This window comes from Diceros bicornis, unplaced genomic scaffold (genome assembly GCF_020826845.1).
Source record: "Diceros bicornis minor isolate mBicDic1 unplaced genomic scaffold, mDicBic1.mat.cur scaffold_56_ctg1, whole genome shotgun sequence".
Taxonomy (NCBI): domain Eukaryota; kingdom Metazoa; phylum Chordata; class Mammalia; order Perissodactyla; family Rhinocerotidae; genus Diceros; species Diceros bicornis.
In genome coordinates this window covers 1,395,945-1,417,511 of record NW_026691440.1, presented here as the reverse complement: position 1 = coordinate 1,417,511, position 21,567 = coordinate 1,395,945, and the positions used below count along the sequence as shown (strand labels likewise).

The 21,567-nt window shown below is 39.3% G+C and overlaps 1 protein-coding gene across 2 annotated transcripts in view; it reads right to left on the bottom strand.

The window, feature by feature from the left end:
- Positions 1 to 2,192: 2,192 nt before the first annotated feature.
- The window catches only part of LOC131403222 (ral guanine nucleotide dissociation stimulator-like), a 34,606-nt gene continuing 15,231 nt past the window's right edge, over positions 2,193 to 21,567 (bottom strand). Inside the window, exon 8 of one of the 2 annotated variants that reach the window (XR_009219297.1) lies at positions 2,193 to 2,497. The gene's annotated coding sequence lies outside the window, so the exon portion shown is untranslated. Of the gene's footprint in view, positions 2,498 to 17,432; positions 17,902 to 21,567 lie in introns of those variants that run through there. The other variant, XR_009219299.1, reaches the window with a different exon arrangement.

The following is a 21,567-nucleotide window of genomic DNA, read 5'->3' as shown; positions in this document are numbered from 1 at the left end:
CTTCTTAGATGATTTGTGTATGTGTCATAGAAGAGAGACAAAGAAGGAGAATTAACTGTCAATCTACTGTGCACCGGTTCCTTTATTGTATTATCTCATGCAATTCTTACAGTAATCTTTTAAAGTAACTATTATAATTCATATTTAACTGATAAAGAAAACCATGTTTACAAAATTGATCAAGGATAAGAGGGAAGATCTGAACATCAGTCTGTTGGGTTTTATGCCTCATATTCTCTCCACCGTGATAAAAATGGTACTTCAACATGGGTACTCACCGTCTGGCTATTTAATACCAGGTCCTGCCAACAGCATTGGATGAGATGAGATGAGAAGTTTATTTCCAAAGTTATTCTACTATATTTAAACTATATTATTTATGAGTCAGATGTCAAGACATGTTTTAGAGGCAGAGAGAGCAACTGATTAGTTCACCTACACATTTTTCAGGTTCACTATAACTTTCGTGTGCCACCTTGTGTCAACTTTACCAACTTTAGTGCTTCACTGTTCTTCTTTAAAAAACTCACAATTTCACTTTTCTTGTAAAGCACCTTGCTGTTTTCTTCTTAGTCACTAGATGGCAGTTCTGTATGTCTGTAAATTACCACTGCAGCAGGAAACGAGAGGTCTTAAACCAGTTTACTCTGTACAAATGATGGCCATAGGAGGATTTCTGGTCCATCAAGGCTGCCTGTGTTTTTCCGTGGCCGTAACGGGGATGTCTAGGACAGCTTAGTCAGAGGCACGAAGCAGAGTCAGAAAGCATCCTCTAAGTTCTTCTTCAGATGTGCGTTCAGTCACCTGCCCTCTCACCTGAGTACAATGGAGTTTGTTGAATGTGTTCTGACTCTTACTCTCTCTGTAGTTAATAAGTCTGGGAGCTCCATACCCCTAGAAAAAACACATGACTCATAAAGAATTTTCTCAACTAAACGGAGTTGAGGGTTGTGGTGTTGCCAGAGAGTTTGATGCTTAAAGAAAATACAGCTGGTGCTCATGAGGAAGAAAGAGGGTCACCTACTCCTGGAGGGCTTTTATTGATGCTCCTATAGAATGAGCAAGTTTAAAATAAAACCACATTGCTTAAACCTCACTAACTGATTGTTTTATTTTCAAATAATGTGCTCTGAAAATCTGCTATGTCTAAAAAACTATTTCATAAAACTGACACAATTCTGTTTTTTATTCTCTGGTATTTGAAATACTATTAAAACTGTAACTCCTTTAACATTCTACAATATACAAACAGGCAAATATCAATTATATTCTCTAAAAATGTTTGCTCCCATGCTAAATATTAATATATGGTAGCAAAACTGGTTACCACCCAGTTTTTAACTAATTTTTTGCTTTTGAAATTACATATAAAATTTGTGTTTTGAAGTATTTTCCTAAAACTCAACATCTTTCTGACATAAGTGGACTAGTTGAGAGGTAACTAGAATGAAATTTGATCTTTAAAACTCTAGCTTTATGTAAGAATTGATAATATCAGGCAGTTGAAAGTTGAGTCTCTCCACATTATATTTATTAATTGTGAATAGCCACATCTATTACCAAGTGCTGAATAATAAAAAGAAATTAAACAATATCAGCACTCTTACCCCACATGTGGTACAGTTTATATGCAAATAAATTCTCAAAGGTCAGAGAAATGCTTATGATTTCAGATAACTGGTAATATACTTGCTCATTCCAGTTTTAACCTCATTTGAAATTGACTTAAAATTCTTCTCTTAGGATCCTGGTCTAATCAGTGCCCCCTGCTCCCCTCAATGCCTCATTTGATTGCAAAGTTATCTGAAGAATTTAATATTCTTTTCCATTTGTTCTCTTTAAAATATCTGTGATAGTGATTTTTATACAATGACCAGTTGGTTCAATTTATTATTAGTTTCAGAAACATCTTTATTTAGGAACAAATCAAGGAAATGTAGCCAGAAAAACCCAGGACCCTGTCACCGTAGCCGAATCAATGAACGCAATGACCAGGGACCGAGGAAAAGAAAAGTGGTTTAATTTTGCCAGCAAAATGAGGCTGTAGTGGGCACATGCCCCAAAATCCACAGTCCTCCTGAGGCATTAGGAGTTGAGGCTTTTAAAGGAAAGTCTGTGGGAAATAATATATCCTTGGTGACTGATTATTTGTTGGAGGAGTGATCCCAGTCTTCTGGCGCCAAGCCGCTGTCATCTCTATCTACAGCGGGAGATCTAGGGCTCCATCAACCAATCTTCTCTCATCACCAGAAATTTGGCCTTGGGGTGTGGACGGCAACTGCTGCCAATTAACGATTACAGTTTACAAGGTTTTAGGTGGGGGAGGGGAGCTGCGGCTTTGCAGTTCGGCGTCCTCCCATCAGCCTGCGTTTAGCTGAGTTAGGGGAGCTGCAGGTGTCCTCTGTTTGTCTGTCCCTGTGATGAATGGTGGATTCGGCGCCAGGAAGCGGGAGTTGGGGAGCTTCAGCTTCTTGATAATTTTGAGATCTCAGTCTCCCTGTAACAAACCACAAGAACTGGTAATTAGTCAGAGTTTCAGTTTGTAGACACCTGGGCTTTCAACAATTTATTACCTCCATTTGTCTTGTGGAATTCAGGAACACAAAGGGTAAAACAACCCATATCTACATGTGAATATAACTTAGAGAAGCAGAGAAGGGGGAATGAGTGCTTTTTGATTTAACCCCATATATGGTGGGTTCAATGCTGGGGAACAGATATCAGGGCTGGTATCAGAAACAGATGTGAGGAATGTGGGGTTGCCTAGCTGATGGTGCTTGAGGGATTCCTCATGGGAGTCTTGGCATAGAAAAGTTTAAAGAGTAAAGCATCATTGGTCAGATCAAAAGTGTGGGGTGAACATAATTCTGAAGGAATAATGATGGAGATATAAGAACAAGAAGCCACTTGAATTGCGTTGGAAGGTATTAGACACATCAAAGAGCTGGGAAAAAAACCTTGTTTAATGTAAGTTCTTTCTAAACTCTAAGGCAAAAAGTAATATGAATTTACATGGTAATTATAAGCCACAAAACAAAAATTCACAAGACAAGTAAAGAACTAAAGTAGAAACCAGAGTAAGAAAAATAGAGGTTAAAGGAGAGATGGAGAGAGATGGTTGGGGTCAGAAAACAGACAATCCTTGAAGTCTCCCTCAGACTCTGATCATTCTTAGTGCTCAGTAAACACTTTGAGCCCATGAGCCTGGGGAGGGGCAAAGTGAGAGGTGGTTGGGAGGGACCACAATGCAAGGATACCCTTGTGGAGGCACTGACATTGAAAATCAGTGACATTTTGCCAAGGTGTTTACCATAATATATTAAGGATTATTCTGGAAAGTTAAGGATTTTTCTAGAATGTACATTTTCATTTTATGGAAACTCCAACTAGCCTGGAGAACGATTTAGACATTTCAGCTTTAGAAATAAACAGAGGGGTCGGCTCGGTGGCACAGCAGTTAATTGCGCACACTCTGCTGTGGTAGCCCCGGGTTCACAGGTTCAGATCCCAGGCGCGCACCAATGCACCTCTTGTCAAGCCATGGTGTGGCGGAATCCCATATACAGTAGAAGAAGATGGGCACAGATGTTAGCCCAGGGCCAATATTGCTCAGCAAAAAGAGGAGGATTGACATCAGAAGTTAGCTCAAGGCTGACCTTCCTCCCCCCAAAAAAAAGGAAAGAAAGAAATAATGAGAATCTTTTCTGTCAGTTTTAAGAATGAAAACCAGTTAGCATCTGGAAAACAGTTGCAATTTGACATGAGAATGTGAAGAAAGAATTAGATGTCACACGTTGTTTTTGCTTTTCTCTGGGGCAGTAGGGCTTGCAGGGGGAATGAAGTTCCATCTTTGCTCTATTGAGTTTGAGAAGGTGTAAAATTCATTTGTGCTGGGCAACACTGTTGACCTGTGGAGAAAGACAAATGGTTCCAGCAGCTGATCTAAAGGAATAACTGAGCTCATAAAAGTTCTTAGCTTATAAAAGGTGCTTCTTCTTTATTGAACTTTACTGGACATCCATTGACCTATATGTGCAAGATATTTGTGGTAGGTATTGAAGAAAATACAAAGAATTATAAGGTTCCAAGCTCCTCCACATACATGAAACTGTTTGCAAGATGTAATTAGGTTCTGCCAAGGTATTTAGTGTATGTTGTATTACAGAACCTAAAAAAATTGGGAATGTTATTCAGAAAATGTAATTAAGGACAGCTCCTTAGGAGAGGTAGACTAGATCAAGTCCTCAAATGGATCACTTTTGGGCAGGTGGAGGGAAGAAAGAATGAGGATTTCAAATGGAAGAAGAGGGGAAAGGTACAGACGTAGAAAGGAACATGGCGTTTGGGCATGGGGGTGGGGAGGCCATGACAGGCACAGTCTTCCTGTGACTGAGAGGCAGCTCAGTTTCCTCCTCCAGGAGCCCAGCACTGCTTCCCACCTCCTGGCCTCCTCCACCTGCAGACCCCCGGCCTGAACCAAGGCCTATTTATCTGGATCGCTGCCCAGTCTCCCAACAGGTCCCTCTACTTCCAGTCTTAATTTCTTCTAATCTTTCCTCCACAATACCTCCAGAGTTACCTTCTAGAATCTAAATTTGCTTAAATCTGATATCTGCTTAGACTGCTACAATGACTGCTCAGAGCATCCGAGAGAACATTCAGACTCCTGAGCTGGACACGCAGGCTTTCTCTTGCTGTCCTCATCTTTAGCCTCATCACCCACTGTTTCCTACATGTTGGCTTTTTTCCAGCCTTAAAAATACCCCCATACTCTGAAATCCTTAGCATCCTTTATATCTGTCTTTTTATATGTGTTTCTTCTGTCTTCCTACCCTCTTTTTTGATCAACTTAATTCCTATTTCTCAATCTAAACTCATGTCAAATGTTCCTTCCTCTTGGACACTTTTCCTGGGAGGTCTCCATTTAGAGACCCCTTTTGATGTCGCCACTCGGGGACCTTGTACTTATCTACTTTTTCTTAACTGTTGTTTTTTTCATGTCTCATTGACAGTGAGCTCCTTAAAGCTGAGACTATCCTTCTTCTTCATAAATAAATGGCAAGCAATAGGATATATTGGAGCATATGAGGAAGCCATTTGGTGTAAAACTAATTAGGCTTGACCTTGTTTTTTTTCCCCCCCAAAAGAGGCCTGTAGCCTCTGTTCATCCATTGTATATCAGCTTTAAGCAATTAACATGTCCCAAAGACAAAAACAATGACCTAAGGTGCTGATGTGATAAATGCAACTTCTCCCACATTGGCATTTCCTTAAGGATAAGCATTTCTCCCTAGGCTAGGATTTGATTGCTGTGCTCATCCTGTGACCACCCAACTCGAGACAACAGCCACATCCATGGAGACAGCAGACCTGATACCTACTGTGTCCATCAATCAACGTGCTGAAAGGTCAATGTCACGGCTATTATGAAAGGAACATTGCAATCACATGTGAAACATGCTCTTTGATGGTATATAACCACTCTGTACACCCCACTTCTTTGGAGTGCTCCATTTCTTAGTGAAAGGACTCTCCCCGGCTATATGGCCCTCAAATGTTGGCTCATCATAAACTCAACCCAATTTTGATTTATAGATTGGTCATGGATTATTTGTGTCAACATTCTATTTGTCCCTCCAGTATCTAAACACAGTACCTGACACCTTTGGGGCACTCAGAAAATGTTTGATGATTGAATATGTATGTGAGAGACCACACTGACTGGAGAAGAAGAGGCTTTTCGGGGCGTGCTAGAAAATTCGCTCACATTCCTACCACAGTGGTTGAGGCTGTGTGCTTTGGACCAGTTTGTCTGGGCACCAATCCCAGTTATTCCACTTTTAACTGGGGAACCTGTGCAAAGTATTTACTCTCTGAGATTTAGTTTTCTCATCTATAAAATGAGGCTACTGAGAACTCCTGTCTCATAGGGTTTCAGTGAGACTGAAATGCATTAACTTATGTAAAGTGCTTAGAAGAGCTCCTGGCGCATAGTAGGCACTAAAATGTTAGCTGTTATGTTATCATTATTGCTCTTATATATAAGCAATACTCTGGTTTTGAAAAGATGCTTTCATAGTATAGTTGATCCTCATTATTTGTGGATTCCGTGTTTGCACACTTGCACACTAGCTAAAATGTACTGACAGCCTCCAAATAAACACTCACAGGGCTTTCATGTCCATTTGCAGATATGCACAAAGTGGTGAAAAACTTGAGTCACTCGACATGCACGTTCCCAGCTGAGGGGAACAAGGTGACGCTCTGCCCTCTTGTTTCAGCCCATGCTGTAAACAAGTGTCCTTCTTGCAGTCTATTTAGTGCCTCATTTCTCATCTTTTTGTGCCTTGTGTTGGTGACTTTGCTGTTCAATATGTCCCCCATGTGTAGCGCTGCAATGCTGCCTGGTGTTCCTCAGGGCAAGAGATTGTGACATGCCTTTACAGAGAAAGTATGTGTGTTCGACAAGCTTCTTTCAGACATGAGGTACAGTGCTGTTGGTGTGAGTTCAATGTTAATATATCAACAATATATTTTAAATAAGGTGACTTTAAAGAGAAACACACAGAGAATAAGGCTACGTATTGATCAGTTGAAGAAAATGTGACTAAGGCTTGCAGCAACCTAACCCTGCATTTCTCGTAGGAGCAGTGGGTCATATTCACTGACTCAGTGTTCACAGTGACTTTATAGAATGTCACACTGTGCATAACAACCATCATTGTGCATATCTTATGTAATCCTCACATACTCCTTTATAGTAGGCAGGGTAGGGAATAGGTTGTCCACATTCTACAGGCTATTCCAGACCTTATGAGCCAAGTAGAGAATTTAAAATGTCTTGTGCTCAGCATAAGAGCCATGAGATTTTGAGCAAGGAAGATCTATGATGAACTGATGTTTAAGGAAGAATTACCTAGCAAGAGAATGTAGTATCAAGAGGAAGAGGGAGAATTGAGCCAGAAAGGAGGACCAGTTGTTAAACTCTCCAAGTATTGCCAATGCTAGATGAGGAGATTCGGAGCTAAGGTGCTGATGTGATAAAAGAAAAGTAGCAGACAAATGATGAAATAATGGATTTGGTAACCATATATAGGGTGTAAGTTAGGCTGTGGTTCTCAAAGTGGGGTCCCTGGACCAGCAGCATCAGCATAACCTGGGAACCGGGTAGAAATGCAAATTCTCAGGTGCTGCTGCACACCTGCTGAACTGGAAACTCTGGGGTGGGGCCTGGCAATCTGGGTTTCAACAAGGCCTCCAGGTGCTTCTGCTGCCCATCAAGTTTAAGAGCCAATGAATTAGAAAAATGATTCAAACACGTCACCATGCCCAGGTAAGCGACAAGGCAGAGAGGTGGTATTTGTTTGGAAGATAAGATGCATTTTAAACTTTAAGAAAAAGTAGTTCAACGTCTGTTTCATCATAAGGATTCCAGCATTTAAGATCTTTTAGCTCTCTGCATTTAAGATCTTTTTTCCACAATATGTTTTCCTTTAGAGAGCCCCTGGTAAGTTATTTACCATTTACCACATGTTCTGAGAATCCCTTCTTTCTTGAAATACCCTTTCAGACGTGAAAATGTACTTTATTTTTGTACACAATCTCCTCTATTTAAAATTCGGATTTCTCTTCTTATAGGATCATGTACGGCACATGCAGCCTTACTGTAAATTTGGAATGTCATTGGTTTGTTCCAAAACCTTAGAATGTTTTAGAATTTAGAACAAGATGAAGAGAGAATTTATATGTTTCTCTGTAGGACTCATATTTTTCAGATGTCTAGAGGTATCCCAACTTGCCAGTAATGTGGCCTTAGATTTAGCAGAACTTGAAAATCCTAATATAGTAGGAAGTGAATTACTTCTTTTTTTTTTTTAAGATTTTATTTATTTATTTTTTCCCCTCAAAGCCCCAGTAGATATTTGTATGTCATAGCTGCACATCCTTCTGGTTGCTGTATGTGGGACACAGCCTCAGCATGGCCAGAGAAGCGGTGCGTCAGTGCGCTCCCGGGATCCGAACCCTGGCCACCAGCAGCAGAGCGCGTGCACTTAACTGCTAAGCCACGGGGCCGGCCCAAAAGTGAATTACTTCTCTCGTATTAACATTTACAAAATAAATGATCACAATGTTAACTTACCAATAAGCACTTTCCATATTCCAGTCTCTGAAAGTATCTTGCTTACATAATAAACAAGATAAAGTTTCAAAGATGAGCCAAATAACTTTTCAGCAAAAGCTTGACTTGAGTCTATCTTGGCTTCCTTTTTGACAGTTTTAGCCTTAATGTTACAGTATTGTTTTCTTTTTCTAGGAATCAGATAACCTTGTATTTGGTGAAAATTTTAATTTTTAATGGCCACTTGTATTTTGTGATACGCACGTGTTTAAACAATCTATAATAACCCACCATTACCACCCATATATAAGATTATACAGGAATGGAAGAATTTTGGCTGACACTGTATATAATTGTTCAGCCAAGGCAGATGGCAGACTCTACCACTTACAATGATTTAGGGGTTTGAAGCAGTATTTTTAAATACAAATAATCTCAAAATTGGTAATATATAAAATATAATACTGTGTTAACTAACCAAAAGAGTTAAATTTGTTACCTTTCCTCCATTTATAAGGATGCACCCATTATATAGATTCTGTACAAAATTGCAAAGATCACTTTTTTCCTTTTCAAAGTTTATTTATTTTAATTTTTAATAGTGAGAAGCTTAGTATTGGGTAAACTGCTGCACAATTACTGGAAATGCTGAGAGTCTTTTTGAAAAGTGTAAAAGTCTAAAGACAATGAAAAGTACATTTCTCCAATGTCAAGTCCTTTGAGCCTCTGTCTAGTAGTACACTGAAGAGATGGAAGATTAAGTACCAGCACAGGACACAAGAGAACAGGCTCCCAACTTGAGTCCTTCCCACTGACCACAGTGTGCCTGGCAGACGCTTGGAGATTAAATCTGGTCTTTGTCCATGGGTGGGCCCTGAGAGGAGGATTTTGCTTAAATGACCAAAGAATAGACAACATTTTTTCTTGATAATAAGTAATACTTACCATATAAATTTCTTTATAAATCTCTGAATAAAATAAAAAAATATAACCCGTACAGAAATCAACTCTTACTGACAAGCCCCACAGCCTTCTCTAGAAAGCTCAACAGAAAATGTCACAGCTGACTGTGAATTGGTCTTCTCTGAAAGCCAGCCAGCCCTTCACTGATAGCTTTGGATGAGGAAGGCCAGATACAATTCTTTGAAGATGTTTAGCTGAATTCAGAACCAAAAATCCTACCTCCAGTTGGCTCCTCTGTGAGAATGGATGGCCGGCTTTATTTCACAGGCTGGGCAGATGAGGTTTCAGATGAGCTCTGTTCCCCAGGGATGGAAAAGCTGGATTGTGACATTGATTCAGAGCTGACATTTTGCAGATAAAGATAGGGTCATAGAGGGAAACAAATATTTCAGCAAATTGGATTTTTGTTCTCTACAGTGGGAGTAATTTAACAAGCAGATAGTCTCTCACTCCAACTTCTCTTCCCTCTTCTCGATCTGTAATATCGCTGTAAAAATTCTCTCTATAAAAATTTCAGTCTTTTTTCTTTGCAGTCTATTTATTATCATCTTTACGAATTCTTTGACTTCACCACCTTCTTGGCACCACAACGCTAGCCATTGAGATATTAGTATAGATTCGGTTTTGCAATTTCATCCTCTTATCTCTATTTCCTCTGCCATTTCTTGGCTTTAGTTCTTATTGTATTTTATGCTTGAAAACATTTGAAGCTTACAAAGTATATCAGTTCCTTATTTTCTCAACTTTTTATTATCTAAGTGCCCTCAACTATCACTTTTTTAAAAAAAGAAGTGAAATACATAACAGAACAATACACTGTAATAAACTGACCACTTGTAAAATTAAGTTCAACCTGAAATCCTTCCCCACTTAACAGAGACCATCTTTTATAATTCACCATGCTTTAGTTTGGGCAGGGTCAGTTTATCAATGATTTTTGGATGTTTTAGACCACATGAGAGAAATACAGTGTAAGGTAAAATTGTTAATCTTGCAGAAGTTGTAGAATTTCCTGATGGTTAGGGAAATCAATGGCGGAGAACCTGAATCATAGGAAAAGTAGTTAATTAATTAGCACCTGACAGAGTTTGTTAATTTGGTAAGGATGATGATAAGACATATATGTTGAAAAGATAACTTTGCATATCAGAGTATTGTCAGAGGCTACTGGGAAAATTCGTAATGTTCTCAAATACTACAAAAAATGACCATTTTTTGATAAAAGATGTCATACATGATGGTATCATATACTTCTGTCAGAAAATTTGTAATGAAGAAAATGAACACTTGAGTCATTTTAATTCTAACAATTTTTTCATGCCTATTATTAGGTTAAAAAAATTTTAAGTAGTAAAGTGGTAAGTAATGTACTTGCTTCATTTTTAATTTCTTTTAGGAAAACAACTTTTTCACATTTTTAAAAAATATTTGTATTTATTTTATGCTGAATTTATTCCTGGGCACAAAGCCTTTTTTTTAAATTAAATAACACCAATTCTTTTCAAACTCTTTCAAAAAGTTGAAGAGGAGAGACTATTTCTAAAGTCCTCCTGTGGGGTTAGCAGTATGCTGATATCAGAGCCAAAGACACTAAGAGAAAATAAAATGACAGGTGTTTGAAACTACAGAAATAGAAAACTATAATAGAATACAATAGAAGAGAAAAGTACAATTTCTATTGTAGAAAAGTACAATATCTTTGATGAATATTGATACAAAAATCCTCAATAAAATAGTAACAAACCAAATTCAGCAGCATATTAAAAGGATTATACATCATTTTTAGGTGGGATTTATTCCTGGAATGCAAGGATGTTTCAATATATGAAAATAAATCAATGTAATAAACTACATTAACAAAATGAAGGAAAAAATAAAAAGATCATCTTAATGGATGCAGAAAAAGCATTTGACAAAACTGAACATGCTTTCATGTTAAAAACCCTCAGATATAAGGAAGCTACTTCAACATAATAAAAGCCGTATATAGAAATTCACACAGAACACCATATTCATGGGTGAAAGACTGAAAACTTTTCCTCGAAGATCAGGAACACGGCAAGAAGGCCCACATTCACCACTTCTATTCAACATGGTATTAGAAGTTCTAGACAAAGCAATTAGGCAAGAAAAAGAAAGAAATAGCATCCAAATTGGAAAGGAAGAAGTAATATTATATTTGTTTACAAATATTATCTTATATGTTGAAACCCCTAAAAATTCCAGAAAAAAATTTTTAGAACTAATAAATTCTGCAGAGTAGTGGGACACAAAATCAACATGCAAAAATTAGTTGTTCTTCTATACATTAATAATAAGTAATCTGAAAAAGAAATCTAGAGACATTACATTTTTATTTACAATATCATCAAAAAGAATAAAATACTTAAGACTCAACTTATTCAAAGAGGTAAAAGTTCCAATGATGTTTTTTGCAAAAATATAAAAATATGTCCTAAAATGCATATGGACCCTCAAGGGACCCTGAATAGCCAAAACAATCTAGAAGAAGAAGAACAAAGTTAGAGAACTCATACTTTCTGATTTCAAAACTTACTACAAAGTAATCAAAACAGTGTGGTACTGGCATAAATACACACAATATACTAATGAAATAGTATAGAGAGCCCAGAAATAAACCTTTGCTTATACAGTCAAATGATTTTTGACAAGGGTGCAAAGACCATTCATTGGAGAAAGGATAAGTTTTTCAACAAATGGTGCTGGGAAAACTGGATACCCACATGCAAAAGAATGAGGTTGGATGCTTACCTTACACCATATACAAAAATTAAGTCAAAATAGATCAAAGATGTAAATGTTAGAGTTGAAGCTATAAAATCCTTAGAAGAAAACACAGGGTAAAAGCTGTGTGTCATTGAGTCCAAATGCCATTGCCAACAATGATTTCTTTAATATGACACTAAAGACATAAGCAACAAAAAAATAACAAATTGGACTTCATCAAAATGCAAAAGTTTTCTGTATCACAAGATACTATCAACAAAGTAAAAAGGCCACCCACAGAATGGTTGAGAATATTTGCAAATCACATATCGGATAAGGGCTTAATATCTAGAATATATAAAGAACTCTCACAACTCAACAATTAAAAAAACACCCAATTTAAACATGCACAAAGGACTCGAATAGACATTTCTCCAAACAAGATAAAAAATGGCCAGTACACACATGAAAAGATGCTCAACATCACTAAGAATCAGGAAAATGCAAAATAAAACCACAATGAGATAGATCTTCATACCCATTAGGATAGTTACTATCACAAAATCAGAAAATAACATGTTGGCAAGAATGTTGAGAAATTGGAACCCTTGTGCTCTGATGGTGAGAATATAAAACTGTGGAAAACAGTATGGTAGTTCCTTCAAAAATTAAAAATAGAATTACCATATCATCTAGCATTTCCACTTATGGGTTCTGAAATAATAGAAAATATATTTATTGGTCTCTGCCTCTAGTTCCTGGCACAGAGCTCCTAAAACCCTTGTAATTTCCTAAATGATAAGAGCACTAGGAGCATCTCTTGTTCTAATATTTGTCTTTGACTCCATCCCTGACACAGAGCTCCTAAAACCCTTGTAATTTCCTAAGTGATAAGAACACTAGGAGAATCTTTTGTTCTATTGAGGCAACTCTGGGTGGGCTCCTGGATGGCTCCTGGATGGGGGCTGGTCACCAGACAGACCAAGCCCTGATTAGAAGCTTGGAATATTTAGCCCTACTCCTTATCCTCCAGACAGGGGAGAGGGGCTGGAAACTGAGTTAATAATTGATCATGCCTACATGAGGGAGCCTCAGTAAAAATCCCAATAGAAGGAGGTTCAGAGAGCTTCCAGGTTGCCAATGACAAGGAGTGACTGGAGAGTGGTGCACCTGGAGATGGCATAAAAGCTCTGTGCTCTTTCTCACATACCTTTCCCTATGCGCCACTTCCATCAGGCTGTTCTTGAGTTATATCCTTGTATAATAAACTGGTGATCTGGTAAATGTTTCTCTGAGTTTTGTGAGCCACTCTAGCAAATTAATCAAACCCAAGGAGGAGGTTGTGGGAAGCTCTGGTTTACAGCCAGTCAGTCAGAAGTACAGGAAACAACCTGGGCTTCTAACTAGCATATGAAGTTGAAGTGAGGTTGGGTGGGTGTGCAGTCTTATAGGACTGAGCCCTCAACCTGTGGAATCGGATGTATCTCTGTGTTGACAGCATCAAATTGAGTTGAATTATCTGACGACCAGCTGACATTCCAAGAATTGCTTGTTGGAGGTCTGGGGAACCCTCCCACATGGGAGAAAATGAATCTCAGAACACCATTTATGGGTATACACCCTAAAGAACTGAATGCAGAGGTAAAAAGACATATACATACACCCCTGTCATTAACAGTGTTATTCAAAATAGCCAGAAGCTGGAAGCAAGCCAAGTGTCCATCAACGGATGAATTGACAAAAAAAATGTGCTGGATACACACAGTGGAATACCATTCACCCTTAAAAAGGAAGGAATTCTGACACATGCTATGGCATGGATCAACCTTAAAGACTTTATGCTAAGTGAAATAAAGCCAGCCACAAAAGTAAAATAGTGTATGATTCTACTCATATAAGGTACTTAGAGTAGTCAAATTCATAGGAATAGAAAGGAAAATGGTGGTTCCCAGGGGCAAGAGGGAGAGACAACAGGGAGTTGTTGCTTAATGTGCACAGAGTTTCACTGCAAGGTAAAAATAGTTCTGTGGATGGTTGGAGGTTATAGCTACACAATAATGTGAATGTACTGAATGTCACTGAACTGTACACTTAAAAATGGTTAAAATGGTCAATTTTATGTTATGCATATTTTATGACCATTTAAAAAAATTAATTATTTCCAACAAATAAACAAACACTAGCTACATGCAATAGCATAGATAACTATCACAATCATAATGCGGCATAAAAGAAATTATATTCAAAAGGCAATATATTTTATAATTCAATTTATATAAAATCCAAAATGACAAGGTCTGGCTTCCAGTAATGGTGGAGTAGCTTGTTGAACTAACACTCTCACAGATAACAATGATAAAATCTGCATAAAATATTATATATATTTATAGAGAATCATTTATCTATATGTAATATACATATAATAAATGTGTATGTGTGTGTATGTATAAATCTCTTCCAAAGCAAGCAGAACTGAGACAGCGTCTTCCCTTAAGTGATGGGAATTGCACCAGGAGATATTTGCAAGCTTGAGTCTTTTGCCTCAAAGCATTCCAAAATCTGTACATGGCCCAGACAGGGGAAAAACTACAGTCTTACTTGTAATGCTACAGGACATATTTTGGGGCTGGCAGAGTAGCTGGAAAGTTAGGGGAGAAATTCTGGAAGGGAGGGACACACAAAGAGGAAAATCTCAAAATATGTATGAATGTCTCCCCCCAACACACACCAAATTGGCAGATCTTTGAACAACACACATGCACGGTAGGCCCCAGAGGGCCTTGTGTAAACAACAGTTGGAAGATGAAAGACCTGAATGAGGATTTCAGCTATGCTCACTGTAAAGGAGACAGGATTGGAGTTTCAGTCCAGCCAAGTTAACTCTCTGCTAGAAAAACAACAACACTCTTCAAAGGAATACAATAGAATCCAGAGTCTCTATAACTATCATTCATGGTTTCCAGTACACAATTTTGAAAAATCATGAGATTTGAAGAAATAGGAAAATGTAATCCATATATGAGCAAAAGCAGGCAGTAGAAGCTATCCTCAAGGTGTTGCAATTAGCAAACAAGGATAAGAGAGTAACTATTATAAAGATGATCATGGTGGTAAAGAAAAATATTCTCATAATGAATGAACAGATGTTGAAACTCAGCAGAGAAATGGAAATTACAAAAAAGTACCAAATAAGAAGATGAAATAAAAAAATACTTTTGAGTTTACCGGTAGATGAGAAACAGTAGAAGAAACATGAAGATAGAGCAATAGAAATTATCTAGCCTGAAGAAAAGAATGTAAAAATTTTGAAGAAAAATGAAGAGAGCCTTACAACCTGTGAGATGATTGAGTCTCCAGCAGAGGGGAGAGACAGAAAAATTAAATGAGGCAGAAAGGTAAATCAATAAGTAATAGCATAACTTTCAAAATTTGGTGGAAAATCTAAAATTTTAGATCCAAGAAAGTCAGGAAACCCACAAAATAAAGCACAAATTAAAACCATACCTAGGCACGTGATAGTCAAGCTGCTAAAATCCAAAGATAAAGGAAAATCTTGAAAGCAGTCAAGGAACTACATATATACATGGGAAGACATTACATACAGGGAGAAATAATGTGAATGATGGATGATACATTATCAAACACAAAAGAGACAAATCAATAACAAAATGACATCCTTCAAGTGCAAAATGAAAACCCAAAAGTCAACACAGGATTCTATATTTAGCAGAACTCACTTTCATAAAGGAAGCAGAAGCCACAATAAGAGACCGCACACATATTAGATAGCTAGAATAAAAAATCAAATTGCAAATACCAAGTGCTGGTGCGGACTAGGAGCAACTAGAACTAGGAATGCAACATGATAGTTGCATTTGGAAAACAGTTTAGCAGGTTCTTATAAAGTTAAACATACATTTATTATATGACTCAGATATCCCCCTCCTAGGTATTTACTGAAACAAATTAAAAACTAATGTTTAAACAAAAACCTTTGTGTGAATCTTTATAGCCATTTTATTCATAATTGCCAAAAGCTGGAAATAAACTAAGTGTCCTTCATCAGGTGAGTCGAGAAAGAAGCTGTGGTGCATCGGGACATTAGAATAGTACTTGGCAATAAAAAGGATAAACTCTTGATTCACACAACAACATGGATGAATCTTGGAGGCATTTCTCTAAGTGAAGGAAGCCAGATGCAAAAGGCTATATGGTATATGATTCCATTTACATGACTTTCTAGAAAAGGCAGAATTACAGAGATGGAAAGTGATCAGTGGTTGCCAAGGGATGGAGTGGGGGAAGCGGTTGACTACAAAGAGACAGTATGAGAGAATTTTGGGGGTGAAAAAAACAGCTCTGTATGGTACTGTAGAGATGGATACACGACCATAAAGTTGTCAAAACCCGTAGAACTGTACACCGCAAAGAGTGAATTTTACTCTGCAAATTTTAAAAATCAATCAGGATGCTGGGGAACTCAGATGGAATGCAGCAACAAATGAATCTCACTGTATTACAAGCACCTGACATAACCACACAGAAGGGGTGGGGGTGAAAGGTCCTGACCTAAGTAACTTTGGAAGACAGTGCTTTGACGGGATACTGTAAATCTAAAGTACTGGACAAAAACACTGTACACTAGGTGATAAATGTGTTTCTCATAAGGGTATGGATTAGCAATTCTGAAACTAGTTGACACATTAGTAAATATATTGTAGATAACTGGAGTTAAGTTTCTCACTGTTGGTAAAAGAAGTTACATATAAACAAAAGGAGAATGCTAGAATAAAATCTGTGGTGCTGGATTGGAGTTGGAAGTATCAGTATAAATCCATGTCTCTTTTAATATCTCTATCCAGATAGATAGTTAGATTGATAGATAGATGGATAGATCAACAGATAGATGTGTATACCTGAGTTTATATTCATACATACATTTCCAAGCTCTGCTGAGTGGGTCTAGAAGCAGTTACACTCTAGTATCAATGAGCACACCTAGCTCCCAGATCTGCATTTATATCATTCTCCAATAAAAAGAAGCAGGTTTTCTTGGAGAAGTGGCTAATTCTAGGGCTGGAGATGGAAAATACAAGATGAACCTGGAACACCTTGTAATGCCAGAAAGTAGGAAAGTGCTTTAAAAAAAACACAGAAAATGATGAGATGTGTCAAAAGGAATCAATCTGAAAGACTTCCCAATGGCTCAAGCTGGAAAATTGTGAGCAACAAAATAAATAATGGTAGCATTGGATTATTACCCAGAGAACAAAATAAATATCCATGAGTCTATACTGATATGAAATAGATTAAATAAGAAAGGAAGAAAGAAAGAGAAAAAAAAAAAGAATGAGAGAAAGAGAGAAAGAGAGGAAGAAGGAAGGGAGAAGTAGGGGGGGAATCTTCCTCACAGAATTCCAAATAAAAACGTGGCTGGATAGCATGAAATAGAAAATTGCCACTAGAACACCACAGTAATAATTACTGTGAGCAAGACTGACTGAAGAATGCAAAAACTGTGGGTGAAACTTAAAGAAGAAACAGTACATTTGCAGAGCCTCAAAGCATCTCCCTCCAAATACTTAAATTTTTTCTCTTAATTTCTTTAAAAGACCTATGACTATTTAAAGCAAAAATTATAACATTGTATTGTGGGATTTACAACATGGGTAGATGTAAAATTTATGACAACAATAACATAATGGACAGACATAGGTAAATGGAACTGTTCTGTAGCAAGGCTTCCATATTTTACATTGATTAAACTGGTGCACTATTAAGTCTAGGTAGGCAGTGATATGTTAAAGATGCATATTGTAATCTGGACCAACCACTAAAAAATGCAAAGGTGTGTCACTTAAATGCTAATAAAGGAATTAAGAAGCAAAAAAAAGGGTTTGTACAAGAATGTTCACAGGAGATGACCTGCAAGACGAGCGCACTGTAGGGCAACCACAGAGCAGAACGCCCTCAGCCATGCCAAGGAGCAAACGCTGACACACACATGCTGGGTGAGTCTCATCAACCTCGTGTTGAGGGAGGCAAGCTGGACAGAAAACAAAACACTTGGGATGATTTCAGCCAAGATGAACCTATGATGAAAAAACCAGAGCAGTGGTTGCCTCGGGGGAAAGAAAAAATTGCCTGGGAAGGAACAGGAAGGAGTTTTCTGGGGGTGATGGAACTATTCTATTCTTAAAGGGGTGAAGGTTATATGGGCATGTTTATTTGCCAAAACTGTACAGTTGAGAGTTGTGTCTTTCAGTGTGCGTACATCTTACACCCCCCACACACAAAGGACTAAAAGAATAATAAAGTGAGGTGGGAATGAGATGGAATGTGGATGAAACAAAATTGGCTGACAGTTAGTAGTTGTTGAAGCTGGGTGACGGGCCTACTATGCTATTTTGTTTATTTTGTATATTGTTTAAATTGTTCTGTAATAAAAAACTCGTATAAGAAGACAAACTCGATATACAGTGTTTGCTGGTAAGATATCGCTTACCTTTTGGGAGGAAGGAGGGAGAAATGGATTGTTGGCGCTGGAATGAAGCTGGTGCTAGTTCTTGGTCACACAAGTGTGCTCGCTTTGTAATAATTCTTTGAGGTTTACATGGATGATTTCTGCATATATTTCTGTACTCATGTTATACATCAATAAACATTTTAAATCCTTCATATTTGCACAAAGATCCTAACTCAATATCTCAGAATAACAGCAATGTTTTGTTTTAAAGTGGAACACGTTCACTCATGACATCATCAGATGGATCTATTAATGCCCTCATCCTTGCGTGTCCCCCTGGGTCTTTCCATTTTTGCCTCAATTTGGCAAGTGGCATGGCTTTGAGTTTTTATGATGGGTATGGGCCCTTCAGGTGGGCGAGGTCCAAGGGAAAGATCTCTGCAGCGACCTTGACCACGGGAACCAGAGGGAGGATCATGGCAACCTGGAGGGATGGAGGGGATGATAGGACAGGTGGCCTTGTAAAGGCAAATTCCAGAATCCCAGGCACCCAATATTTCCATTTTAGATATAGAATTTACCCTTCAAATACTGGCCAGGAAGTTTCCAGGAGGGCTGCAAGCATCCTCAGCAATAGCCAGGCTGGTGAGCCCCACCCCTACCTGAGTGCTGGCCTCAAGGGATGTAGCCCAACCACACTGCGCATACTCTGGGGGGTGGGCAGGGCATAGAGAGTGGTCATGGTATAGAGAAGAGGCGGAATAGAGAGTGGGGTGGAGAAGCAGAGGGATGGGGACCAGGGGCGGGGGGACAAGGTAGGAGTTGGGGCCCCTAGCTGTGTATGCTGGGAGCTTTTGTCTCTTAAACGCTCCCAGCTGGGAGCTTGCAGGACCGCAGGACTACAAATCCCAGGAGGCTGTGAGCATGGGGCGGTGCCTAACCCTGGGGGGAGGAACAGGGCTGTGTGCGCTTGGCCGAGGGACACACCGCCCTTGACTCAGGACTCTGGTCCTGCACCCGCTGCACGTGGACTGAATCCCAGAGGGATGCGACGGGACTAGCGGGACCAGGGAGTTAGGAGGATGTGGCGGCTGCATGGGCAGCCAAGGGCCTGCAGCGTGCAACTGGTTTTGTCCAAAATAGAAGTCGGACTCGTGCCTCTTCCACACCGCCTTCCTCCGTTGTTTGATTCCTCCTCCCACCTGCGTGCCTGTGGGTCTTTCCACAGCCCCCTACCAAGTCCAGGGCCAGGTGCTTCTCTAAAATGCTTATGGGAACTGGTTTGACATCCCAGAAACTTTCCACTTTGCCTGCTGCCCTCTGCCTTCTCCAGCCAAAGTGCCATCCTTTCATCAGCTTTTGAGAGAGATTCCCCCTTGTGGCTGGTCTTGCAAGTACAACTTAAGAGCTTTGCTGGGTGGTAACACTGGCTCTTTCTTGCCTTTTTCACAGGTGTGGAAGTTAAGGCATCTGTGAGGTTAATCACTGGTTTCCCCAGGATCCGCTAAGAGCAGAGGAGAACAACCCAATTCCCAGGCAAGTATCTAGTAGGCCATTTTCACCAACGCATTCCAGGGCAGTGGCCTCCAAAGCAGCAACCTTAAGACGAGAATAGCTTAATCATTTTGCCCTTTAGATTGATCACCTAATCTCAGCTCAGGCCTGAGTGGCCAGTCTCTCAGGGACACGAATGGCGACTCTGATCACTCAGGAAGAGACTAGTCATCCAGCTTTGGGAGAGGGATGTTCAAGGTAGACAGCACTTGGGCAGCATTTGAAACCCGTCACCTTTAACATCTCTGCTTTGGATTCTGGCAAGGTTCCCACATAAACATGCCTAGGGATAGTCAGAGGTACCATATTCTTTAAAAATTGATTAGAGTTGTGAAAGGAACAGAGCATAAAATATCTTGCTTATTTGCAAAAGATAAAATGCAAGCAAGACCTTCCTGTTAATTTTTTTCTGCTCATTCTCTTAGCTGTACTGTATGTTTGAATGCAGAAACAAAAAACTTGAATTGCCAAATTCTCTTTTCCTGAGATTGGTAAATTAACTTAAATGTCTTATTGAAACCTGTGGAGGAATGGTTAGCAGCTTTCATGATTTATGTCGTCCCTAAAAATCTGGGCGTTGATCTACATGAAAAAAACTCCCTGTTTATATTACACATCCCAATAGGTTACATTTCCGATTCCTGAATGTGGGATATTATCAAAACAACTGAAAAACCTGGTCATGGAAACTGGACCCTGTCACTTTGTCAAGAATTTGCCTCTTTATGAATTAATGACACATGAATTCTTTAACAGTTTTGTAAAGAAAGAATGAGAGTGTGTAGTGTCTCTGAATGTGGTAAGATAGGGAAGTCTTGTTAGACCACATCCTCGGGTTCTTCTCTCGTGTTCAATAGGCCCAGGTGATAGTCCGTGTAGTCAGGTGCAGCGCCGCTCCCCCAGCCCCCAGTGTTCCATCCTACTCTGGCCTGTGTCCTCTTCAGGGGGTTCTGATGACACTGGTCCACAAGTGTTGGAAGGAGACATTGTAACATGAGAATATTCATCATCTTAAAACAAGGATTAATGGAGAGGAAAGTCTCAGGGTGTGTGTGCTCTGATGCACTGCTGTTGGGGTATGGCCGCAGTGACCACTGTGCTCCCAGCAGTCCCCACAATAGCAGTCTCAGGCGTTTGATCTCCTGGCGCAACCACAGCAGCTGTTGACAGAGCTGGGAACTCATCGTGGTTCAGTGTCTTCCATCAGATTTTGTCGCTCTGACCCTCCTCTGCTTGCCCCATTCCCACGCCTATCCGCTGTGTTGATTGCTTTGTAGTTGTTTCCTAGGAGCCACTGTGTGTAACTCTATTTCACAGTGTCTTTAGGGACCCACTCTCACTACACAAGTCACTGTACAACAGCCCCTTATCCTGGTGTAGCCCATGTTTATCCTCTCCAGTGGAGCTGTGAAGAACCCTGCTTAGTCGGAGCTCCTCTCATTCTCATGCTGCTGGGGCTGCTTACGAAGCTGGGCATCTCATCTTTGGTCATCAACATTATTCTTTTCATCGATTTTCTGAAGTCAGAGACGACTTTGTTAATAATGTGACACTGATTCTAACAGACACTTTTATGTATCTTCCCCAACAGCTCTGTGAAGTAGGCCTGTGATCCCCATTTTACAGGGGGGGGACACTGAGGCTCAGAGAGGTTGAGTAGCTTCCTTCACTTCACACAGTTTCTTGGTACATTTTGAGTCTCCACCTGGAACTCCGCCTCTCAGGTGTGTGCACTTAG